The sequence below is a fragment of the Xenopus laevis genome, chromosome 3L, assembly GCF_017654675.1.
Source record: "Xenopus laevis strain J_2021 chromosome 3L, Xenopus_laevis_v10.1, whole genome shotgun sequence".
Lineage (NCBI taxonomy): Eukaryota > Metazoa > Chordata > Amphibia > Anura > Pipidae > Xenopus > Xenopus laevis.
Genome location: NC_054375.1, coordinates 8923338 through 8936272, shown reverse-complemented (window position 1 = coordinate 8936272; position 12935 = coordinate 8923338). Strand labels below are relative to the sequence as shown.

Below are 12935 nucleotides of genomic sequence, written 5' to 3'. Positions count from 1 at the left end.
GCAGTGGGTGGAACTAGAACACCCTAATGGCAGCTTACAGGGGAGTGACTGAGTCTGTAAAGAAATAGGTGGCATCGGAACACTGAGGAGGCAAAGGGAGACTTCAAGATTTAAAATTGCGATTTGTGGGTCATATAAAGAGATGAGGTTTATAGAGAAATGAGTGGGGTTTTAAATGGATCATGGGTGGGACCTTGTTATAATTGGAGACTTACCGGGCCAAATCAGGGACCTTGCCCATCATCCATGGAGTCTGTTACTTGTTGGCAGGGCCCACCACCCAGTGGACTAATAATTCAGACCCCATGGGGGGGAGGAAGGGTCCAGGGAACTTGAAAGTGTGGGTTACTGATGTGGCCTTGGCTCTAATGGCAGCAAAGCGGAGAAGCAAAGGATCTTTTAGATCATAAGCTCTATGGACTAGGGTCCTCTTTACCTCCTGTAAAGATTTTTGTATGTTTTCTGTATACACCCTTCTATTGTACAGCGCTACAGAATATGCTGGTGCTTGATTATTACCTTATTAATAATATTGATAAAAATGTTTACAGTTACACAGTTAATGATTTAAAACAATGTGGGCCGGCTTTGTTCCTCCTTGAAAAACTGCTCAAAAAATCCCCATAAAATGATTAAGGCATACAATGTTTGCTAATGAATTATGTATAATTAAGCCACTAATTAGAGAGCTGCCCTTGAATATTACAGTAATAGGTTTTTATCCCCCGTATCACAGTTGTTGGGGGGGGAGATAAAGCTACAAATTCACTCTTAGAAAAAAAAATGTCACAATGATTTTACATCAGCTTCTCTCAGTAATAGGAAGTTGCTGGAGCGTCGCACAATGGGAAATGTTGAGGGAGATGGGGACGCGCCTGGGGAGATGTTTTTGTAGACCGATACAAAACATAATCATATGACTGTGTCGCTTTCCCTTTACATTCTTTTCTGTGTTTATCTCTTGATCCGCCATAAAAAGCACTTATTGGATAGGCTGCTCCTCTAAATTATGAAGGCCCCATTCAGCAGTCAGCGTTTTCCTATGACAGGGATCAGCCAAATCCTCTCCAATACTGTATGTCTTCTCTCATCCATGACTAAAACAGCACATTCTTTGGTTTTCCTTAAAGGAGAACTAAAGCCTTGAAAAGTAAATCATGAATCATTACTCTTATTTTTGAATCCCTAGAGTGGTGCATCTCTGTTGAGCTTTAAATGAAGACCCGATCATCTGTTTTACCCAAATGGAACTCTCAGAAGCCATTGGCGAATCATGCCCAACGAGAGATGGGTCAAAGCTTACTAACCATTTCAAATTCTTGCTCACCCGAGGAACAGTGCAGAAGGAGGCCCTGCCTTTAACATCACAACAAAACGTATGGTGACCACAACTCAAGGTGCTCAACACAACCATCAAACCCTTACTATATATACGGCAGTGTCTGCAGAACTAGATTTTCTTCTTCTTGGCTATACCTGAGAGACACCTGACACATTGCTGCAAATGAAGAAGCCCTTCCGACTCTTATAATGAACCAAGAGAAAAGATGGGACTGCAGATAAATCAGATGAAGACAAAGTTTGTGACAGTAGGAAGGACAGCTGGGTTTAGAGTAGATGGTGAAGAAATAGAACTCAGGCGGTTTTGTCTCCTTCAATCAATCATTAATAACAATGGATGCGGCATTCAAAGCCCAGGTAGAACCAGGACAAATCGCCTAGAAACGGTCTTCAACTACCCAACCATAGAGCAGAAATGTCCAGGCTGAGATACGTTCCATGACGTTATACAGATATGAATGTTCAATGAAGAAGAAGAACAGGAAAAGTATTGATGCCTTTAAAAGTTGAGTGTGGAGATGACTTTAGAAGACTCTGTGGCAAAGAGAACAAACAAGTGGATCCTTGACCAAATCAAACTTACTTTGCGATTGAAGCCGAAAAATACATATGAAGGCTTGATTAGGAGCCCCAGGTTATTGGAAGAGACAAAAATGCTCAGAGAATTGAAAGGACACCCTGAAGACTGAAAGAGATGAAAGGACATTGCAGAGAACCACTTGCTGGAGAACATCTACATTGCCTCCTGGAGTCAAACTCATCTGGACTGCACTTAAAACCATAATGTTTGGGCTGTTAATAACATGTGCCCAAATATTCCCCAAAAAAGAAAAGTGTGTGTGTGGGGGGGTTAATGCTGCTTCTCCATGTTTTGGTGGATCTACCTGTTGCACCTATTGACATTGAACCTTGGAGATACCACCAGGTCAAATTCTGTTCCAAAATGGCAACGTACATAGCCCTGTGTCACTTGCACACATTGCAATACACTATTGATCTATTTCAATGCAGTTTTAAATGAAATTCTTCAGTTCTATTGTGGTTGTTTGATTCCGCTGCCAAAACAACAAGAATTTAAATGATAAATAAAACCGGCTTTTCAACAGTTTGGAAAAGTGCTGAGGCCCAATGAAGGCCGACTGTAACCAGTACCCAATCGAATTCCCTTAGAGGAGATGGTGTAATTACTCTGTGGGGGTGGCCCTTGGTGGAACACTTCAACACCTGACTGATAAAGTTCCTCAGGCCCTCGGCTGTGTGGGAACAAACTCATCTGAAAAACATTGACCAGAAAGGAAGATAATTTACAGGCACAATTTGAAGGCAGGGCCGGCTCTACATGTCAGGATAAAATGATAAAACATATGGATTGTGTCATGTGTCCACATGGAAAGTGACTGTGGAATTAAACTTGGGTAAAGCCTATATTCTTGGATTTCTTTTCAAGAATACTGGAAAATAAGTTTTTTTTATAAACACAACCTGAGGATCTACTATAGGCACCTTAACTCCCTACTATCCCACAGTCACACTGCCTTCCCAGAGACTATTATCCACTGTTACTATAGGCACCATCTCTCCCTACTATACCTGCTATCCCACAGTCACACTCCCTTCCCAGAGACTATTATCCACTGTTACTATAGACACATCTCTCCCTACTATACCTGCTATCCCACAGTCACACTCCCTTCCCAGAGACTATTATCCACTGTAACTATAGACACCATCTCTCACTACTATACCTGCTATCCCACAGTCACACTCCCTTCCCAGAGACTATTATCCACTGTTACTATAGACACCATCTCTCACTACTATACCTGCTATCCCACAGTCACACTGCCTTCCCAGAGACTATTATCCACTGTTACTATAGGCACCATCTCTCCCTACTATACCTGCTATCTCACAAGACACACTCCCTTCCCAGAGACTATTATCCACTGTTACTATAGGCACCATCTCTCCCTACTATACCTGCTATCCCACAGTCACACTCCCTTCCCAGAGACTATTATCCACTGTTACTATAGGCACCATCTCTCCCTACTATACCTGCTATCCCACAGTCACACTCCCTTCCCAGAGACTATTATCCACTGTTACTATAGACACATCTCTCCCTACTATACCTGCTATCCCACAGTCACACTCCCTTCCCAGAGACTATTATCCCACTGTTTCTATAGGCACCATCTCTCCCTACTATACCTGCTATACCACAGTCACACTCCCTTCCCAGAGACTATTATCCACTGTTACTATAGACACATCTCTCCCTACTATACCTGCTATCCCACAGTCACACTCCCTTCCCAGAGACTATTATCCACTGTTACTATAGACACATCTCTCCCTACTATACCTGCTATCCCACAGTCACACTCCCTTCCCAGAGACTATTATCCACTGTTACTATAGGCACCATCTCTCCCTACTATACCTGCTATCCCACAGTCACACTCCCTTCCCAGAGACTATTATCCACTGTTACTATAGGCACCAATTTGGAGTAACATGGGGGCCGTAGGTAGATGCTCACATGAGCAAAGTGGCCTGTTATCCTTGGAGAATGAGAGACCCCAGAACACTGTGACAGACCTACATCTCACCGACCCACAACTCACCGACCCAGCACACTTTCTTTCACTCCACTCATGGGGGAAATATTCTCTAAAAAGTTTAAAAAAAGGGTCTGTTTCAACCTTTCTTAAAACAGTCCTTTTTTCATAAAGTGCTCCCTGGCGTAATTTCTAGACTTGTAAGGGTTTTTAGTTTATCAACATTCACTGGAAAACAGAACTTTCCTAATTTTTCCTTCTAAAAGTTAAAAACTCACGGCTTTTTAATTCTTCCTTAGCTTGATGTCCATGTATTCACAACCTCTGTACTAATAAACTGAACCCTCTCTCTCCCTCCCTTTCACTCTAAAGCTGCCATAGACGCACAGATCCTATCGTACGAATCAAGGATTCATACGATGTTCGGATCGTGTGTGGAGAGTGCCGACATCTTTCGTCTGGCGGAGATCGGTCGTTTGGTCGATCGGACAGGTTTGATTCTGACCCGACCGTTCCTGCCGGAGCCCATTGCGCATCATAATCGGATTGTTCGTCATACAACTGAACGTTCAGATTACCCCCGATATTATCATACTCGTTAATGGCATATCAGGGAAAGATCCGCTCGTTTGGCGATGTCACCAAACGAGCGGATCTTTGCGTCTATGGCCACCTTAACTCACTCTCTTGTATTTTCAATTTCTCTAGGCCAACAAATGGAAGAGATGAGAGCCAGTGAGTGTGTATATATATTTATAAGAATGAAATAGTGAGCGAGTGCCTCTGTGAGTGACGTGTGTGTATATTATTTTATGCCGCTCTCTTTAGGTAAGAGAAAATATTTCTATTTACAGAGTGGAGTTTCTTAGGGTGTATCATAGCTGTGCCGTTTATCTAGAGTCAAAAAGCTCACCCAACGCTCAAAGAAACAAACAAGAAACGCTGTGAATTCCCTCTAGTGAAGGATTTCAAATGTACATTCCCCTTGTGTTTATATCGGATGAGGCGGATGATTTCTACATAACACTGAATAATCGAATCAACTCTGAATAAAACAAAGTGTTCTGCTAAATATTTTTGGTTTCAATTGTTTCTTTTTAAAAACAAATGAAATGTTTCAAACAGGCAACGATGTAAAACTATTTGTAAAACTACCAATGCCCATAAAATCCAAAAGTAAATGCACATTAGCTAAACACATAGAATTCAAGAATATTTATCTGTTTTAAATCCCTGCGACCGGTAAAGGCCATCAAGCCTGAATTCCTTGGGTCGCAATTTAATTAGTTACAAAAGAATTCGTAGCGTGCGGTTAAAATCCCCTGAAACCAGTAGTATAAACACGGTTGCATCCAAAGCAATCCTGCTACATATATTACTAATAATACTAAATATAACATTGTATTATTACTTTTCTGTTATTATTAATGTCATTGCTATAGAATAAGGGGTCAGGGTTGTTCCGCCAGAGGCCAGACAGTCAGGGGATGCTGGGAGTCAGTGGGTGATGGGAGTAGTTATATAGAGGTGTCTAGCCTATTCCTCCATTAGTAATAACGCACAGCGCTGACTCTGATATAAACTTAGGCCTTCAGGTGGGGGGGGGGAGATCTGTCAGTGAAAGTGGTGCTTAGAATTGAGTCTGCGACTGTAGACTAAATAGGCAGATAAGTCCCTTTGCTCTGTTGGGTGTGATGTTTAGGAATAGGCTCTGAAAAGAAAAAGGCAAATAAAGAGCAATATTCTGACCCCTCAATCCTTGTTGCTGCAGCCCTCATTGGCCTCTCAACTCCTACCTTTTCTCACAACTGAAATTTCGTTATTTGCTGCAAGGACAAAAAATATTTTTAATATTAAGACGTAATGGAGAAAATGATATGCTTGTTCATTGGAATGTCTAAAAAAAAAAATCAGTGAATAGTTTGACAAGAGGGAGCAAGATGACTTGGGTGCTGGGTAACTGGCACCAGCCTCTATTCCTTGGGTGTATGGGATATAAATCTGCAGCTTATTCTCTCTTCCCCTCCTGGCCCCTGTTTCCCTTCACACAGAAGCAAGAGTGTCGAATAAAAGGGCAACTTACAGTGGTTAAACAGACTCCAGGCTCTAGGAACGTCCCCTTATCTCTTTGTTAAAAGTGTATCCAAGAGCGGGGGAGCAGCATTTGCTGGTGGGTGCAGCTGGGTTCCCCGACTTGCAGTTTTCAGTGAAGATGATCCACTGTTTCAGGCCGTGTGTGTCCTGGGTAGGGAGCTGTGGGCAGAGGGAAGTGGCCAATGCTGTGAGTAGATTTAGGCACAAGGATCAGCCTTCCTTTCCACAGTGTCTGTTGCATCCAGGGTTGCCACCTGGCCGGTATTTTACGGTCTGGCTGGCAGGGGCGATCCTACCCAATTTGCCACCCAAGACGGCCTTTGTTTTTGCCGCCTTTTGCTCTCTCTGCACTAGAAGAGCCGAATTTCCTATCTATCTATCTAGAGATAGATAAATAGATAGATAGACAGAGATAGATAATAGATAGATAGGTAGGTAGATAGATGGATAGATAATAGATAGATAGGTAGGTAGATAGATAGATGATAGAGAGATAGATAGATAGAGATAGATAATAGATAGATAGGTAGGTAGATAGATAGATAGAGATAGATAGATGATAGAGATATAGATAGATAATAGATAGATATAGGTAGATAGATAGATAGATAGATAGAGATAGATAATAGATAGATATAGGTAGATAGATAGATAGATAGATAGATAGAGATAGATAATAGATAGATATAGGTAGATAGATAGATAGTGTCACGGTCGGCACCCAACACCAGAACAAACACCAAGCACCCTGGTCTCGGCTCGTGCTTCACCAGTAGTGTGACCCCTGTTGGCCTCAGGAGGAGCCTCCAGGATGCCACCAGGACTTAAGGAGAGGTGCAAGACTTGAGGTTCTGGATAGACAGAGGGGCACGACTGTTAGAAAGAGTCTTTAGGCCGAGGGTCATGGTACAAAACAGGAAATAGAATCGTAGTCAGTACAGGCAGGGTCAAGGCAGGCAGAAGTCAATCGTAATCAGGCAGGCAAAGGTCAAAACCGGGTAATCAGTCAGACAGAAGGGTTCGGCAGAAGGATAGTCGATATTCAGGGAAGGGTCAGATATAGAAGTCAGGATAATCGTATAGCCAGGCAGGGGTCAAAACCAGAATCAGAATCAAAACAGCTCACAAAGCACCAGGAACAAGATCCTATCATGGGCAGTTTGCTCAAGACTGAATTCCCCTTTTATACCCTGGTGTTTTCGCACCATCGCATCCTTTTGTGCGTCAGCGTCTTCATGCCAGCGCGTCCAAGTCAATAAAGGAAACGAGACGCGGGTGCGCGCCCTAAGAAGCAGCAATGGCAGAGGACGAAGAACCAGATAGATAGAAAGAGATAGATACAGTGTCGGACTGGCCCACTGGGAAAAATCCAGGTGGGCCCCAGTCCTTGTGGGCCCCTACGATCACATTCCCATCCCAGAGCGGTTTTGCAATGGGCCCCGCAGCGCTGCCACTATCACCTGGGCTCCTGGGCTGGATACCGAACTGCCTGACAAAGCTGCTGCCAGTAGCCTGACTGTGCTTTGCTCTGTGCAGGGTGGTTGTGCCATTCGCTGCACTGATGCGCAACTTTCAGTGTGTGAGTGCGATGCTCCTGATGATGATGTTATTGACCTGGCTGATGTCCAAAGCTTCCTCATGGGGGAAGAGAGAGTTGCGCATGTAACGCGTCAGAGAGGCAGAGCCTGAGGTACTGCTGGACTAGTGCTGTGGGGTGGATGGATCCTCCTGGCTGGCTGCATTCACTTTCGCTGCCTGCTTGTGCCTGGGCAAGTTCAAGTTGTGCTGATGACCTTAATCACCCCGGGGGGTTGGGGGGGCACGGACTGTGTAATAGGCAGCAGGTTGCCGCTGCTCTGACAGTCATCGCTCGGCTGTTCTGTTCCCCTGCTCCGCATTGATTGCAGGATAGGCGCCGTGCTAGGTGAGTTTCCCTTCTGTGGGTTAACTATATATATATATTTATATATATATAATTAGGTAAGGTTATTTTATGTAAGGCCAACAAGATGTGAAGGGCCACATGAGATTTATATATATAACCTGTGCAGTGTAGGCACAAGTTCATGGCAAAGAGAGACCCACACGCGCCAGCAATTTCTCATAAACTGCCTATAAAAGGAAAGAATTGGTTAGGCTGCTTTTAAAGGGGCTGTTCACCTTTCAGTATGACGTAGAGAGGCATATTCTGAGACAATTTGTAATTTTGAGTTATTTAGCTTTTTATTCAGCATCTCTTTAATGTGCATCTTAACCAATCTGGTAACTAGGGCCCAAATTCCCCTAGCAACCATGCACTGATTTAAATAAGAGACTGGAATATAAATAGGAGAGGCCTGAATAGAAGGATCATTAATAAAAAGTAAGCAAAAGAGTCAGAAGAAAAAGGCAAATAACTATAAAACAATAAATAATGAGAACCAATTGGAAAGATGCTTATAATTAGCCATTCTATAACAAAAGAAAATTTACCTTAAAGGTGAACCACCCCTTTAATTGAAAAGATTGAAATACAAGGCCAGAATTCTAGTAGTAACATCATACGGTCGGTTACAAAGTAAGACTAAGTAAAATATCTGGCTGTAGAATCCATGACCGTTAAGAGTATCACATATTGAGTAGGCTGTGAGTTTTAAGCCAAATGAATAAAGAGTGCAAGCAGAGCTTGGTGGTGGCAAAACTCCCTCTCCTGTCTCCCAGGTGGCACATCATCATATAACTAACTTGAGGACATTACACGCTATACTGAAGCCCCCTTGCTGCAGCACAGGTACTTACTTTGGTCAAAATATAAAAAAAATAAAAATAAGTTATTAAAAAATGTGTATAATTATTTTTTGTCACACTGTTACTAGGGTGGGGATCAGCAGACAAAAAGTTGCAAGTTTTTTTTTACCTCTTAGGGTATAGTGCACCATTTACTATGTTATAGAATGGACAATTCTAAGCAAGGTTTCAATTGGTCTTTTTTTATTTTGTATAGTTTTCAAATTGCATGCCTTCTTCTTCTTCTGACTCAAAGCAATGGCTAAAATGCCAAAAATGCTAAATAATTAAAAAAAAAACACGAATAAAAAATGAAGACCAATTGCAAATTGTTTTAGAATATCACTCTCTGGGTCATACTATTCTCCTGTCATTCTTTTTATGGTGTAGTTTTTATTTCTAAATTACATTATTTACACTGCATGTAATTTACTTTCATTCCTGAACCAACAAGTGTATTTAGTTGTAATATTGGTGTGTAGGTGCATCTCAGGTCATTTTGCCTGGTCATGTGATTTCAGAAAGAGCCAGCACTTTAGGATGGAACTGCTTTCTGGCAGGCTGTTGTTTCTCCTACTCAATGTAACTGAATGTGTCTCAGTGGGACCAGGATTTTACTATTGAGTGTTGTTCTTAGATCTAGCAGGCAGCTGTTATCTTGTGTTAGGGAGCTGCTATCTGGTTACCTTCCCATTGTTCTGCTGTTAGGCTGCTGGTGGGAAACGGAGGGGGTGATATCACTCCAACTTGCAGTACAGCAGTAAAGTGTGATAAAAGGGTTACCTTGTTTATATTTCATGTGCACTTACTTAAAAGGATTCTGTTATGCTTTTGTATTTATGACTAATATTTCAATTTAATATTGTCGCAGCCATTCCAGTTTTTTTTTTAAATAAAAATGTTAATTTTTATATTTGCGGGCGCTAATTTGTACGGGAGGGTGGGCCCTTGAGATGAGGTTTCCTGGTGGGCAACAGGCACCCCAGTCCGACACTGGATAGATGAGAGAGAGAGAGAGAGAGAGAGAGAGAGAGAGAGAGGGATGGATGGATGGATAGAGAGAGAGAGAGAGATAATAGATAAATAGAGAGAGAGAGACCGCAACAGAGAGCGAGAGCGACAGAGAGAGAGAGAGCGACAGAGAGAGAGAGACAGAGACAGAGAGAGAGACAGAGACAGAGAGAGAGAGATAGACAGAGAGAGAGAGAGAGAGAGATAGACAGAGAGAGAGATAGACAGAGAGAGAGATAGACAGAGAGAGAGATAGACAGAGAGAGAGAGATAGACAGAGAGAGAGAGAGAGATACACAGAGAGAGATAGACAGAGAGAGAGAGATAGACAGATAGATAACAGATAGACAGAGAGAGAGAGATAACAGATAGATAACAGATAGACAGATAGATAAAAGATAGACAGATAGACAGATAGATGACAGATAGACAGATAGATGACAGATAGACAGATAGATAACAGATAGACAGATAGATAACAGATAGACAGACAACAGATAGACAGATAGACAACAGATAGACAGATAGACAACAGATAGAGAGATAGACAACAGATAGACAGATAGACAACAGATAGACAGATAGATAACAGATAGACAGATAGATAACAGACAGATTAGATTGATAGATAGATAGATAGATAGACAGATAGACAGACAGACAGACAGACAGACAGACAGACAGACAGATAGATAGATAGATAGAGAGAGATAGACAGATACTGTAGATAGATAATAGATAGATAGATAGATAGATAGATAGACAGAGATATATGATAGATAGATAGATAATAGATAGATAGATAGATAGATAAATAGAGAGAGAGAGAGATGGATGGATGGATAGATAGACAGAGAGAGAGCGAGAGAGATAGATAGACAGAGAGATAGACACAGATAGATAGATAATAGATAGATAGATAGATAGACAGAGATAGATGATAGATAGATAATAGATAGATAGAGATATAGATAGATAGATAGATAGATAATAGATAAAGAGAGAGAGAGAGAGAGAGAGAGAGAGAGAGAGAGAGATGGATGGATAGACAGAGAGAGAGCGAGAGATAGATAGAGAGATAGACACAGATAGATAGATAATAGATAGATAATAGATAGATAGATAGATGATAGTCAGAGATAGATAGATAGATGATAGATAGTCAGAGATAGACAACAGATAGACAGATAGATAACAGACAGACCGACAGACAGACCGACAGACAGATTAGATAGATAGATAGATAGATAGATAGACAGAGATATATGATAGATAGATAGATGATAGATAGCTAATAGATAAATAGAGAGAGAGAGAGAGAGAGAGAGAGAGAGAGAGAGAGAGAGAGAGAGATGGATGGATGGATAGATAGATGATAGTCAGAGATAGATAGATAGATGATAGATAGTCAGAGATAGACAACAGATAGACAGATAGATAACAGACAGACCGACAGACAGACCGACAGACAGATTAGATAGATAGATAGATAGATAGATAGATAGATAGATAGATAGATAGACAGAGATATATGATAGATAGATAGATGATAGATAATAGATAAATAGAGAGACAGAGAGAGAGAGAGAGAGATAGACAGAGAGAGAGAGATAGACAGAGAGAGAGATAGACAGAGAGAGAGATAGACAGAGAGAGAGAGATAGACAGAGAGAGATAGACAGAGAGAGAGAGATAGACAGATAGATAACAGATAGACAGAGAGAGAGAGAGATAACAGATAGATAACAGATAGACAGATAGATAAAAGATAGACAGATAGACAGATAGATGACAGATAGACAGATAGATGACAGATAGACAGATAGATAACAGATAGATAACAGATAGACAGATAGATAACAGATAGACAGATAGATAACAGATAGACAGATAGACAACAGATAGAGAGATAGACAACAGATAGACAGATAGACAACAGATAGACAGATAGACAACAGATAGACAGATAGACAACAGATAGACAGATAGACAACAGATAGACAGATAGATAACAGATAGACAGATAGATAACAGACAGATTAGATTGATAGATAGATAGATAGATAGACAGAAAGACAGACAGACAGACAGATAGATAGATAGATAGAGAGAGAGAGATAGACAGATACTGTAGATAGATAGATAGATAGATAGACAGAGATATATGATAGATAGATAGATAGATAGATAGATAATAGATAGATAGATAGATAGATAAATAGAGAGAGAGAGAGAGATGGATGGATGGATAGATAGACAGAGAGAGAGCGAGAGAGATAGATAGACAGAGAGATAGACACAGATAGATAGATAATAGATAGATAGATAGATAGATAGATAGACAGACAGATAGATGATAGATAGATAGAGATATAGATAGATAGATAGATAGATAGATAGAGAGAGAGATAGATAGATAATAGATAAAGAGAGAGAGAGAGAGAGAGAGAGAGAGATGGATGGATAGACAGAGAGAGAGCGAGAGAGAGAGATAGATAGAGAGATAGACACAGATAGATAGATAATAGATAGATAATAGATAGATAGATAGATAGATGATAGTCAGAGATAGATAGATAGATGATAGATAGTCAGAGATAGACAACAGATAGACAGATAGATAACAGACAGACCGACAGACAGACCGACAGACAGATTAGATAGATAGATAGATAGATAGATAGATAGACAGAGATATATGATAGATAGATAGATGATAGATAGATAATAGATAAATAGAGAGAGAGAGAGAGAGAGAGAGATGGATGGATGGATAGATAGACAGAGAGAGAGCGAGAGAGATAGATAGAGAGAGAGATAGACACAGATAGATAGATAGATAGATAGATAGATAGATAATAGATAAAGAGAGAGAGAGAGAGAGAGAGAGAGAGATGGATGGATAGACAGCGAGAGAGCGAGAGAGAGAGATAGATAGAGAGAGAGATAGACACAGATAGATAGATAATAGATAGATAGATAATAGATAGATAGATAGATGATAGTCAGAGATAGATAGATAGATGATAGATAGTCAGAGATAGACAACAGATAGACAGATAGATAACAGATAGATAGACAGATAGCTAACAGACAGACAGACAGACAGACAGATAGAGATAGACAGAGAGAGATAGACAGATACTGTAGATAGATAGA

The 12935-nt window shown here is 40.9% G+C and overlaps 1 protein-coding gene and 2 long non-coding RNA genes across 7 annotated transcripts in view; all 3 read right to left on the bottom strand.

Annotated features, from left to right (window-relative positions):
• The window catches only part of LOC121400953 (interleukin-17 receptor A-like), a 1044048-nt gene that overhangs the window by 98342 nt on the left and 932771 nt on the right, over positions 1-12935 (bottom strand). The window lies entirely within an intron of this gene.
• Positions 1-12935, bottom strand: part of LOC121401036 — a 169655-nt gene that overhangs the window by 6756 nt on the left and 149964 nt on the right. The window lies entirely within an intron of this gene.
• Positions 5961-12935, bottom strand: part of LOC121401021 — a 14059-nt gene continuing 7084 nt past the window's right edge. Inside the window, exon 6 of one of the 2 annotated variants that reach the window (XR_005966031.1) lies at positions 5961-6158. This is a non-coding gene — a long non-coding RNA (uncharacterized LOC121401021). The remainder of the gene's footprint in view (positions 6159-12935) is intronic. The other variant, XR_005966032.1, reaches the window with a different exon arrangement.